The sequence below is a fragment of the Alligator mississippiensis genome, chromosome 1, assembly GCF_030867095.1.
Source record: "Alligator mississippiensis isolate rAllMis1 chromosome 1, rAllMis1, whole genome shotgun sequence".
Lineage (NCBI taxonomy): Eukaryota > Metazoa > Chordata > Crocodylia > Alligatoridae > Alligator > Alligator mississippiensis.
The window spans coordinates 98,847,679-98,861,852 of record NC_081824.1 but is presented as its reverse complement, the minus strand read 5'-3'; the positions used below and the strand labels follow the sequence as shown (position 1 = coordinate 98,861,852).

General features: G+C 47.1%; 1 pseudogene; it reads left to right on the top strand.

The window, feature by feature from the left end:
* Nucleotides 1-10,896: 10,896 nt before the first annotated feature.
* Nucleotides 10,897-12,201, top strand: LOC132249317 (nectin-3-like; annotated as a pseudogene).
* The last annotated feature ends 1,973 nt before the right edge of the window (nt 12,202-14,174 follow it).

The following is a 14,174-nucleotide window of genomic DNA, read 5'->3' as shown; positions in this document are numbered from 1 at the left end:
GTTGATAATAGGTGAGTTTACTGATACAGGGTAAAAACAAAACAACAGTACAAACAATCAAACAATTCTGTATCTACCAATCCTAGGGCTGTCATCAGAGTCAAAGTATATCTGGTCAGTATGCAGGCTCTACTCTGAGGCTCTCTATCTTAGGTGTCAGAAGTCTGGAGGTGGGATGCCGAGGCCCACAGCCCCCCCCCCCCCCCCAATCTAGTGAGGTGCATCAGATGGGCTACTGATATGCCCTTGGTCCATGGTGGCCTCGGGGACCCTTCCCAGGTGTTAGAGATGGGGATGGGGACCCCTCTCAGGGAGCAAAATGAGGAGGGACAGGACAAAGGGAGGGATGGGAGAAATGGAGGGACCCTTTGTTAATCTCAAGTCTTTGCTTTTGTATTCTCCTTCCCCCTTGATGTCTCCTGTTGACTCTGCATCCATGGCTATCTCTGGTTGGTTGTCTCTCTGTGGTCACACGTCCATGTAGCCTTCCAGGACTTCTCCTAATTTGGTCTTTCCCCTCAAAACCAGGACTTAGACCCCCCTGCTCTTTGAGGCCTTGTTGCTGGTGACACTTATCTTGTGTTATGGGACAGTATGGTACATACTTCTTTGGTTCCCAGGCTATGTGACCTTGTTGTGTTAGACAACCTGTCTGCCTTGAAGGCTGTGATCTTGTGTTATGGCATGCCCACTTCAATTCTCAGTTTGTGTCCATCCATTGGCCTTGTTGTGCTAGACAGCCCATCTGTTTTCAGGGCCATGAGAAGCTGTGTGTGTGTCTCCCAAGCGCTATAGAAATCCAGTTAATCCCTGATGCCCATCTTGACCCCTTATAATATATATATCTATACTTCTATAAACCAATTCGCCCCCCAAAAGATGTTTAAATAACATTTCTAAGCCAACACAGCTCACTAATTAAAGCTACTGGCACTATGTCCCAGAGCACATGTAATTTCCTTGGCCTTGATTCCAGGTATTCCACACACCAGGAGGATTGAAGCCTACACAATCCACATCCTGGAAGACTTTCCCCTCACCAGAAAAGGATGGGAAGTGAGGAGGGCAAAAGTCTTGTACCTCCCCTGTTGAACTTAGACACTTCAGCAAAGAACACAAGATTATCTCTGGGGACAAAGGAGCATGCCTATACATGTGCAGTGAGGCTGCTCTGATGCACTGTCATTACAGCACATCAGAGCAGACTTAATTAATTGGGTCTGCTGGAGTGTGGTAATTACCTTTCTCCTGCAGACTCCAGTGTCTTGTGTATCAGCGTTCTATGCTGAAAAATGGTGATGTGGCACTTTAACTAAAGCTCATTCGATGAGCCTTAGTTAGTGACCCCACCACGATTTTTAAGTGTGGGGACACTGATACATGCTATGATCTGGGCACTTTAATTAAAGCGGCTTTCAGAGCCACTCTAAAGTGCCCCCTCCACTGTATAAACACCCCATGAGAGCAAGCATGGTGGAATTTGACTCAGTATCTAGATTTTAACCATGCAGCCAATGGTGAAGTTCTGGGTTCCAGTCCTTCTCCTTATCACTATTTGTGCATTTTACATTAAAATGTTTGTTTGTTTTTTTTTAGATAGAGTAGAAATAAACTTAAGGGAAAAGCCTGGAACCCAGAATAAAGGGCAGGCACCATAACCATCTCTCCCTTCTCCTCCAGCAACTGTTATTTAAAAAGACTGAGTCCTTGCCAATTGTTTTAGAAAATACATGTGGGAACTTACTTTCACAACTAGGTTCCAGGCTCCAGAACCCAAATGGATACACACTAGGGCTGTGCGAAATGGTAGCGTTCTGTTTTGACCAGTGTTTCAATGTTTTGACGGAACAACATTTCTTTTTTAAATTTTGTTTTGATTCAAAGCAGCTGTTCCGTTTTGCTCCGTTGAAACAGGGTCAGAATGGCAAAACTATTTCGATGTTTCACCCATAGGATATCATGAGGAAGGACAAAACATTCTATAACTTTGTCATTTCTGGCTTGATTTGGTTGAAACCTTCAGAAATGATATCCCCTTCTGAGGTTATGAAGCCTGCCAAGTTTCAAGGAGATAGGTACAGGGGGTTCAGGGAAACTGCACCCTAAAATCTTGAAAGCAAAACTCATGTCACATGTATGTGTTAAGCTGCAGTGGGGTCAAAACTGCAGGTCTGCTAGCCCCTGCTGAGGCCACAAAGCCTTCCAGCTTTCAAAGAGATAGTTACAGGGCTTCTGGGTTCTGGGGCCCTGCACCTCTAGCTGCTGACAGGAGTGTCATGGGTGCTTGTGCAACTGTGTCTGTCTTGGGGCATGGGAGCGGAGGGGGAAACTACTGCAGGCCTGGCTGCTAGGCCCTGCTGCAGCCACAAAGCCTGCCAGCTGTTAAGGAGATAGGTACAGGGGGGTTCTGGGGCCCTGCACCCTTAGCTGGTGACAGGCAAAACTCATGACATGGGTGCTTGTGCTAGCTACTGTGTTACACAATCAATCATGATTCACTCAGGGACCAGCTCAATACACAGTAGCTAGCAAGGATAACAAGTTAATGAGCAAGGATTAACACCTACAAAACCACAAACTAACCAGAGGAAAGAATCAATATAGAGCTAGAAACTGCTTCTGCCCCAAGACAGAGACAGTCAGTTGCACACGTACCCATGTCAGGAGTTTTGCCTGTCAGCAGCTAGGGGTGCAGAACCCCCCTGCACCAATCTCCTTAACAGCTGGCAGGCCTTGTGGCTGCAATAAGTCCTAGCAGCCAGGCCTGCAGTAGTTCCCTCTCCCCACCCCCCGCCCCCATGCCCCAAGACAGACACAGTTGCACAAGCACCCACGTCACAGAAACTGGTCGGAAACTTGTCACGAGTTTTACCTGTCAGCAGCTAGAGGTGCAGGGCCCCAGAACTCAGAAGTCCCTGCACCTATCTCCTTGAAAGATGGCAGACTTCATGGCCTCAGCAGGGGCTAGCAGGCCTGCAGCTTTCACCTTGCTGTGCCTTAACACATGCAGTGTTACCCATGTCATGAGTTTTGCTTGTCCACAGTTTAAGGTACAGTTTCCTCCAAACCCCTACACCTATCTCCTTGAAACTTTGCAGGTTTGGGGTCTCTGCAGGGGCTAGCATGCCTGCATTTTTAACCCTGCTGTGGCTTACCACATATCCGTGACACAAGTTTTGCTTTCAAAGATTTGGGGTACAGTTTCCCTGAACCCCCTGGACCTATCTCCTTGAAACTTGGCAGACTTCATGCCCTCAGAAGAGGCTATCATTTTTGCAAGTTTCATCCAAATCAGGCCATGAATGACAACGTTATATGCTGTTTTGTCCTTCCCCATTATAGTCTATGGGCAAAACAGCAAAATTTTTTGCTTTGCCTCATTTTGTTTCGAGGCCGTTTCCACTATATCTGTTCCACTTCAGTTTTGCTGTTTGACCTCATAACAGGTTGAAACAGCATCAAAACAAAACTGGTGGTAAAATTTCACACAGCCCTAATACACACATACCCCTTGTAACACTGATTCAGGTACTTAATCCTAAGACAGGGTAGGCATTTCAGATATATTCCTATACTTAGCCTCAAATCTCTTCACTGATATTTGTTAACAGGAAAAAAAAAAAACTTTAGATTTGACAAACAAACCCTGAAGTGTTTATCTAAGAACAAGATGATAATATAAGCACAGGTGACCTTTAGAACCACCTCTTTAAAGCAATCAACTTTTTGAAAATACATTTTCTTTGAATTAACCCAATTAGCTTGCTGCAAGATGGCCTACTAAATCCCTCTTAAAAGAATGACAATTAAAGAAATAAACCAAGTAAAATTAATAACTTCCCTAGACTCAAGTTATATTAGATCAGGGATCGGCAGCCCCCGGCATGTGTGCCAAGCATGGCACATGAGGCCATTTTGCTTGGCATGCCACAGCCAGCCCTGGCTCTGGGAAACTGCTGCCAGTGATGGAGTCCAGGCTGCTCCCAGCAGGGCTTGCAGCATGCCAGCTGCCTGATGGGAGCAGCCTGGGCTCCAAGCTGGTAGCAGCTACCCAGAGCTGGGGCTGACTGCAGCCAGGAGGCTCCAAACAGCTGCGCCAGGCTCCGGAGCCCTGGCATCAGCTCTGTACCGGTGCGTGCAGCACATCTTGGTGCAGGTGGTGGGGCAGGGGCCTGAGGCAGAGCAGCCCCTTGTCTCTCCCCTGCTCCCAACACAGAGCTGGTGACTGAGCTCCAGAGCCTGGAGCAGCTCTTTTTGGACAGCCTGGGCTCTGGGAAGCTGCAGCAAGCAGCGGGCAGGCTGCAAACAGCTGTGCTAGGCTCCACAGCTCTGGCATCAGTTCCATGCTGGTGGCTACTGCATGCACACTTCTGGGCATAGCACCAGATGACAAAGCTAATCTCTTTAACAGATTCTTTGCTTCCATTTTCTGAGCAGGGACAGGGAAATCCTCCACACTGGGATTCCGGACGGACCCAGGGGAGGTGCAACCAGGCACAGGGTCAGTGAGGACCTAGTCAGGGAACTTCTGGAGGGACTAGAAATGTTCAAATCAGCAGGTCCTGATGATCTCCACCCCAGAGTGCTTAGGGAATTGGCAGAGGTCATTGCAGGACCCCTGACACAGCTTTACAAGCACTCATGGTACTCTGGTGAGGTGCCAGAGGACTGGAAAAGGGCCAATGTGGTCCCCATTTTCAAAAAAGGGAGGAAAGAGGACCCAGGAAACTATAGGCCCATTAGTCTTACCTCGGTCCTGGGGAAACTCTTTGAGAAAATTATCCAAGGGCACATCTGCAAGGGGCCAGCAGGGGAGATTATGTTTAGGGGCAATCAACATGGGTTCATTAGAGACAGGTCCTGTCAGACCAACCTGGTTGCCTTCTATGACCAGGTCACAAAAGCCTGGGATGCAGGTGTCGCGGTGGATGTAGTCTTTTTGGACATTAGGAAGGCCTTTGACACTGTCTCTCACCTCATCCTCATTAAAAAAATTGGCAACTGTGGTATCGACACCTACACAGTCAGATGGGTCACAAATTGGCTGAGGGCAGCACCCAGAGAGTGGTGGTGGACAGGTCATTTTTGATCTGGAGGGATGTGGGCAGTGGGGTTCCCCAGGGCTTGGTCCTAGGGCCTGCACTGTTCAATATCTTCATTGGCAATTTGGACGAGGGGGTGAAAAGCACCTTGTTCAAGTTCACAGATGACACTAAGATGTGGGGAGAAGTAAGCATGCTAGAAGATGTCATAACCCAATGATTTTTAGTGCCTCAGCACAGTGGAATTTTCCCGCCACATTGGAACTTCTTTGCACGGTGGAATTTTCTGCTGCAGAGAGAGAACCCCAGTGCAAAAAAAAGTGCCTGCAATTTGTATGTAAATTCGCACCCCATTATTGGCTGATTCTAAATTATTCCTACTTAACGACTAGTAATTGGCTCACTAGCTGTATAAAAATCCGCGTGACTTCCGCCCAAGTCGGAGAACTTTGAGCACGCTGCAGAGTGATTTTAAAGAATTCCTGACTCGTGGCAGAGCGAATCAGTAGCCTGATCAACTACCGATTTTTTTCCTCCCCGTTGCTGAGCACTTATCCCCGACACACCCTTTCCCTGCATGCCTGGTTCGTCTGTGGACTCACTGGATCAGTTCCTTGTCAGTTGAAGCAACTCGTTGCAACTACGCAAGCAGCCTTTACAGCCTGCATCGTGGCCACCAGCAGCATAAGTAAAAACTATTTTTGCAAACAATATGCTGTCTCGCCTCTCCATCCACCAGCCCGCCTGACGTTCGCTTAATTAACCAGCATTTCCCTCAGTCGGTTCTACCCGGCCGAGACACGGTGTCACGAACAGGATCTAAGGGCACGGTGGTGGAGATGAATCTAATTGAGTGCTGCCCCTGGCACACCGGGATCCGCCGCGTGGAAAGCGCAAACGAGCTCTGGGTGCATATCGCCTACCACCAGGCGGAAGGAGGGGATAGAAGAAACATTGACGGCTACTTCTCAGTAAAAAGGGAAGGAGCAGTCATAAAGGAGTGGAGAACAAAGTTGTCTGTTGGGGAGTTCGGGTGTGTAATGGGCAGCGAGCAGGTTTACTATCGACCTCCAGAGGAAACGCCGACCCTATCCCTAGCGGGGGTGAAGGTGAGGAAGGCAGAAAAGCTGACCCCGGCTCAGGAGTTTGCCCAGTGCACCCGATACCTGAGGGAAGGAGTGGAACCCACCTCAACAGACTGGTTTAATTGTCCGGCTTTAGTGCCTGGGTTGCGTGGTCACGAACTCCTCATTCAACTCCGAGAAGACTTGGAGACCAAGGGTCGCCACATGGCAAGATGGGGGATAACAAAGTGGAAAAAGGGAAAAATAATAAATGTGTTATTCTGTTCAGTAGCGGGTCTACTACGGGAGAATGCAAAGTTAGAGGCTTAGTTATATACAGCAGGCAAGGAGTCAATGGAGCGGACGGTAGAGGACTCCAAACCAACGCTTAAAAATAGTGCCGGTTGCATGGCTTCACCGCCAGAAAATGGCACCAAGAGGAACTCAAGCCATCCAGAGAACCCGGATAAGAGGGGTGGGGCTTCAGAAAAACAGGCGGAGAGCCGCCCAGCAAGCCCGCCCCCGGAAGTGACGTCGCTCCCAACGGCCCCGCCTCCTTGCCACGGGGAGGGGGCAATGGGAGGGAAGATGTATCCAGTGCTCCCGCCTGATGAATTTAACCCTTTCTCAGCTGCGGCTCACCCAGTACCATTAATGAAGCATGTCGCAGATGAGGGAGGTACCACATGTACCATCATTACATCTCGCACGCGCACCTGACCAGAGATACAAGTACTTTGTAGGGATTCCAAAATGAAACCTAAGGAAACTCTGGCCATATGGCTGGGATGACTGATTGTGGAATTTGCATCCGACATACTAGACCTAGAAGAGGCAAGTGCCTTGACCCGACAAGCGGTGTGGAGTGGAGGACGCACCACTGATCTGAACGTGGTCTCGGAAAACACACAATGGCCCATTCCTCTCATGGCACTCGTGGTGGGACAGGTAGCCCATAAATCCTACACCTGGCATGAGCGTCACCCACAAAAGACCAGCGCGGAACAAGTTCTCTTAGCCGTAAATGGAGTATCATACCTTACGTGGAACCCAAGAATACATCCGCTGGGACTAACAGCTGCCCAGTGTAGGGAAAAATGGGCTCATTGACACTTACCAAACCCCAGAGTGATTCCAACGCCTCTGGAGGCTATAGACGCCCGTGTAGAGGTGTATGGAGGGACAGACGCTGTCACACTCCGACTCTTTCTTAATTCAGTGGCAGGTCAGCCAGTAGGAATCCTCTTGGGTCATCTCCCACGATTACAGATGCTCATGAAACAAAGCGAGGGAACTCCTATTGATGCAAAAGACCGACCTTTGGTGCATCCGGTTGGAGCACCAAGACCGAGGCGTCAGGAATTTGACTTACGGCGAGAGCCATGGTGGTCACCCCAAAGATCAACGGAGGAAAGAGTTATGTTTGGATTCCTCCTCAGCCACTCTGGACTTACAAAGCAGCAGTTGCGTATCCTTGGGAATGAGGGCCAACATCGTCTAGCCAACACACTGGGATTCAAATTCGGGGACAAGCCAAAAAATGAATAACGGCCATCGGCTCTGCCAGCGGCCTTCTCCAACTCAAACCTGACCCCACTGATCTCCGTCCCTACGCCGAACTTACTGTCTACGATCCCACCGATCCAAGTAATCAACAACAAGTGTTCTTCCTCCTTGACACCGGAGCTCAAGTTAATGTAATCACTTCAACGATACCCCACCAGAAAACCACAAAAACAATTAGGGTACAGGGACTTAATGCTGTTGCAGTTACAACAAAAGTCAAATTTACTGTCCAAGGCCATCAACGCGCTCTAGGGGCAGTGTTAGGGAGCATCAATATTCTGGGAATTCCGGGAATCAAAGCGCTTAACCTCAAGGAACAAGTGTTACAAGCGCTACCCATCACTATCCCAAAGACGGACTGGCATCGACCGACGCTCTACAACACCTCCACCTGGCGATACCGACCAATTCCATCCAAGGGCCCCCTTAAAAAATCCTTCATTGATCTCCTGCAACGACTGGAGCAACAAGGTTGCATCAAACCAGTAACTGCCAGTACCTACCTGTCACCAGGGTGGGGAGTTGCAAAGCCTGGGAAACCCAACGAAGCCCGGCTAGTCGTTGATTACAGGGAGGCCAACAAAAGGTGTCGAGTGCTTCAGCAACCCAACCCTTCTACCCTACCACAATGTATGTTCGAAATGGCTCAATTCCAGTGAAGCAAATGGGTCGGGGTCACACTGGACCTAAAGAACATGTTCTTTTCAATTCCGATAGTTGACCCTGAAGGAGTATTGAATATGTGCATCGAGGGCACCATGTACAGATGGACAGTCTGCCTGCAGGGATACTGCAATGCCCCATCACTAGCCACCGGTGCCATGAATGATACCTTGAAGAACTTTTGCACCTCACATACCCTTCCACCAGAAGAGGAATTAAGAATCTGGAGTTATATTGACGACATTGCTATTATGGGTCATGACAGTTCCATCGTTACCAGCATAGTCAACCAACTGGTCGCCCACCTTCAGAGTGAGGAATGGACGATTAAAACGAGGAAAAGTCATGCCTACATCCCGTAGATGACATCACATTCCTTGGCACCTGATTCATTGGCTCCATCTGCCACGGAATCTCACATGATGGTCCTGACATCGACCCACTAAAGAAATCTCTGCCCGTGACTAAGACATTTTCAGCAGCTCTTAGGTCACTTTAAATTGGTATCAGCATTATGTTAACCCTAGTCATCTAGCACTCCTTACTAAATTACAGCGACAGCTCCGTAGCAAGACCCAAAAATCCACACCTTGGACAGAAGGGGACCAGCAGAATCTACTTCGCCTGTTAGCCGCTGTCAAGAGCACGCAGCTCCATGCAATCAATCTTGGTGAACCATTGATCATAACCCTTGGATTCACCACGAACTACGTGTGGGCTGTTGCACACAACCCTCGTGATGAACTAGTATATACTGCCCATATGACTCTTCAAGCAGCACAACATCGGTATGGAGCTATAGGAAAAATCCTCCTAGCTGGACAGTTAGTGGAGCCATTAGCAAGGGGGCATGGGACACTTCGCACTCCCGTTGCCACGTTGCTGCCCTTGCTAGATGCAGAGAAAGTCGACCCGCATTTTCAGGGGGAACCTAAGACATGGAACACGTTGGTGCTTACCCACCACTACAACTGGTGCTGCTGGAAATTTGAGGACACAAAACCTAGTCCTAGCCCGGAGGATGAGGAAAGGCTCCCAACGCTATATGGAACCTCCGCCCCAGCCTGGATGGCTTCAGATGGAACCTCCCGACATGGTGGAGGCTATGGGTATTATTGTAAGTCTTGCCATGATGTGAAAATATCCTGGGTCTACCCAAATGACACCTCTGTCCAAAAATGTGAATTGTTGGGATTCCTTGAAGTATTACAACACTGTCTAGCACACCACGATGATACACTCGCAGTTCCAATTATTGCAATTGACTCACAGTACATTTATAAGATTCTCACCGGTACAGCCCTTCCCAGTGAAAATTTAGGTGAGTGGGAAGACATCTGGAAAACTCTAACTAAATTTACACGACTCCCATTGATTAAGCATACCAAGTCACACCGTCCGGATACTGACCCAATGCATGAGGTCATCGATAAACTCTTAGAAGACCCACTCCAGACCGACGTAGTTTTGCCTATCACCTCTACCTTCGGTCCTGAAGTAAACCCATTCCTCATGTGGCTTCATGAAAATTGGGGTCACCCGGGACCATGGGCCAGCCATCGACACTGGGGCCAAAACACTACCAAGATGACCTCATATGGAGTTTGACGCGATTGGGAAAAGGTAGCACAAGCCTGTGAGGTATGTGCCAAGGAGAAATGCCATCGAACCAAACATCATCTTGGAGCTTTCAACTCTTTGCAGTTCCAAGCAGGAAAGGTCTGGCAAGTAGATCTGCTTGGGCCCCTCCTGGGGTCTAAACCGCCAAATAAGGGGTTAGTCATTGTTGATCTGGGGACGCGTCAGTTACAGGTCATCCCCTTATGAAAGAGCAATGCCACTGCTGTTGTTTCTGCCTTAACCGCTGCATTTGCCACCTGGCAACCTCCTCATGAAATTCAGTCTGATGGAGGACCCCCTTTCAACTCTAACACTCTGGACAAATTCGCTCGTCTTCATAACGTCACATGGCATCTTCATCTGCCATACCACCCGCAGTCTAATGGCGTCGTGGAGAGACATATCGGCTTATACAAGGAACAACTTCATCTCAAGGGAGGAGGAACGTACAAAAACTGGACTAAGCATAATCATGACGTCCTCATTTCATTGAACATCTCAAAGCCACTATGGGACGAGGCTAATACCAAAAGCCCTCTACCTTGGGAACCTAAATTCCAACCAAATGAGTTTAGTATGGGTTTCAGTACCGCACCCTCGTCAATCTCATCCACAGGTCTACAAGGGAATAGTTCAATGGTCGGAACAGTATCCTAACACCTATTCTGTCTTACTAGAAGAAAAGCCCGATTGTCCCTCTATTATCGCTCACCACAACTGGATGACTCACCGTTCTGACGTTCACCCCGTTTCCTTATAGTGAACCCGATTATGGTTTTCTCTTGTGGTTTTTTTTTGTTTGTTTGTTTGTTTCCTTACAGGTCTGACCGTAACGAAGCGGCAATCTGCAGCTGCTCGATCGCTAGATCTACCAAGCACCAAATCGCAGCACCTTCAAGTCGACGCAGCAATGGCCGCCGTGGGGGGCACCGAGACGGCAAATGTTCGCTGGGTTAGAACTTGTTCTTACACTGCTTCTTTCCCGTTTCTGCTGTGGTGCTTTAGTTAAACCAGTTGTTGATCCACACGTAACAGCAGTTTGGGGAAAGAATGTCACATTAAAGTGCATAATTAATATAAATAACACCGTAATACAAACTTCATGGGAAAAATTGCATAGTAAAAATGCACAAATTATTGTTGTACATCATCCTGAATATGGGTTTTCTGTTCAAAGAAAATACCATGAAAGAGTGTCATTTAAAAACTCTTCGTTCAGTGATATAACAATCAACCTAAACAATGTGAGCTTCTCTGATGCAGGAAAGTATGTATACAAAGCAGTTACATTCCCATTAGGAAATGCAGAGTCGATAACAACTATAACTGTAATTGTTGAACCCACTGTGAGCTTTACAAAGAGACCAACTCCCTTAATAGATAGTAAAAATTGGACAGTAGCAGCCATGTGTATAGCAGCCACAGGAAGACCTGCTGCAGCTATTGATTGGGAGGGAGACCTTGGTAAAATAGAATTTAGTTCAACTTCCTTTCCAAATGAAACAGTGACAGTTGTAAGTCAATATAAAATCATTCCTACTAGATTTGCAAACGGAAGATGCATAACTTGTGTTGTAAGTCACCCAGCTTTGGACAAGGAGATAAGGTATTCTTACATACTAGACATTCAATATGCCCCTGAAGTGTCAATAACTGGCTATGACAAAAATTGGTTTATTAGATGAAAAAATGTTCAGCTTAAGTGCAATGCTAATTCTAATCCACCACCTATAAAATTTACCTGGGCCAGATTAGATGGACAATGGCCTAAAGGCTTACTGTCTATAAACAATACTCTGCATTTCAATAGCCCACTAACCCACAATTATGCTGGGATTTACATTTGTAGGGTGACAAATTCCCTTGGTCAAAGAAGCGATCAAAAGACTATTTACATATTAGATCTTTCTACCACCACTACCACACGATCGCCCACGGTTTCTTGGTATCCTTCAACTAATAGCATTACAGGTTTAGCGTCAACATTAACCTTAACAGCAGGAAGGCAATTGGAGTACCATCATCGGTAGTGCAGTGGGTGGAACTCTCTTTCTAATATTTGTAAGTGTTTCAGTTGGCATTGTCTGCTATGGAAAAAGACGGATGTTCCGTGGCAACTACTTCGTTATGAACCACATTTCACTAACTAATAAAAAAGGGGAGTCCCAAATAGATGTTCTCCAGTCAGATGATGACCAATAATTGTTGTTATATGTTTAAGTTATTGTATTTTATAGTTTGTTGAAGACCAGTCTATAGAATTGTTTGTTTATATGTATTTGTTAATTGTTTAAGCTTTGTAAAGCCAATGAGTCCTTAGACAAAAATTACTTATAACATGTACATGTGTTTATAATTCCAGCTGTGCCGTCGGCAAGGGGGCATGTCATAACCCAATGATTTTTAGTGCCTTGGCACAGTGGAATTTTCCCGCCACATTGGAATTTCTTTGCACGGTGGAATTTTCTGCTGCAGAGAGAGAACCCCAGTGCAAAAAAAAGTTCCCGCCATTTGTATGTAAATTCGCACCCCATTATTGGCTGATTCTAAATGATTCCTACTTAACGACTAGTAATTGGCTCACTAGCTGTATAAAAATCCGCGCGACTTCCGCCCAAGTCGGAGAACTTTGAGCACGCTGCAGAGTGACTTTAAAGAATTCCTGACTCATGGCAGAGCGAATCAGTAGCCTGATCAACTACCGATTTTTTTCCTCCCCATCGCCGAGCGCTTATCCCTGACGTACCCTTTCCCTGCATGCCCGGTTCGTCTGTGGACTCACTGGCTCAGTTCCTTGTCAGTTGAACCAACTCACTGCAACTACGCAAGCAGCCTTTACAGCCTGCTTTGCGGCCACCATCAGCGTAAGTAAAAACTATTTTTACAACCAATACGCTGTCTCGCCTCTCCATCCACCAGTCCACCTGACGTTCGCTTAATTAACCAGCGTTTCGCTCGGTTGGTTCTACCCAGCCGAGACAGAAGAGAGGGACAGGCTACAATTAGATCTGGACAGGTTACAGAGGTGGGCAGATGAGAATAGGATGAGTTTCAATACGGACAAGTACAAGGTATTGCACCTGAGGAGGAAGAACCAGCAGCATACCTACAGGCTGGGGAACTCCCTTCTTATCAGCACATAGACAGAAAAGGATCTTGGTGTCACTATTGATTCCAAGAGGAACATGGGCCGCCAATATGGGGACATGGTCAGGAAGGCTAACCATACCTTGTCATGCATCCATAGATGCATCACGAGCAGGTCTAAGGAGGTGATCCTCCCCCTCTATGAGACATTGATCACACCCCAGTTGGAGTACTGTGTCCAGTTCTGGGTGCCGCATTTCAGGAGGGATGTGGAAAGCATTGAGAGGGTCCAGAGGAGGGCCACTCACATGATCAGGGGGCAGCAGGGCAGGCCCTATGAGGAGAGGCTAAGGGATCTGAACCTATTCAGCCTCCACAAAAGAAGGCTGAGAAGGGATCTAGTGGCCACCTATAAACTTGTCAAGGAAGACCAGCAGGCAATGGGAGAGTCCCTGTTCCCCCCAGCACTACCGGAGTAACAAGGAACAATGGCCACAAGTTGACTGAGAGTAGATTCACTTCCAAGGGAAGTGGTGCTCGCCCCTACCCCGGGGGGTCTTCAAAAGGAGGCTAGACAGCCACCTAGCCAGGGTCATCTGACCCCAGCATCCCTTCCTGCCCATGTCAGGGGGTTGGACTAGATGATCTGCTTAGGTCCCTTCCAACCCTAACAACTATGAAACTAGAAAACTCAAATGTAATCTTGGGAACCTACTGGTAGAAATGTAGGACTATTAAGAGATCTCCAGCTCTTATTAACTTACCTAAGCCACATAAGCACTCCTTCTGAACACACATTACCAGATTAAAGAGGTAACTTCTGTTTTGAGATGGGCAAATATTTTAATTCACAGACTAACATAAGTATCCATGAATATATGGATATTGCAAAATATCCATGGATAGATGAGTAATTTGGCCTTTGTAATAGTAAAAGGTTAAAGGAATTTAGAAGAAAAATAGAGATTGAGGATAGACAAAATTTTCTTTATTATTAATCTCAATGAGCAGAAAATAATATTATTCTAATGTTGGTGGTAAATTCATGTATGTCTAGCTAAGTTTGGAATACTTAGCTAGATCTGGGAATATATCCTATACACACCTGAGCATATAAGAGCTTCAGTGTGAC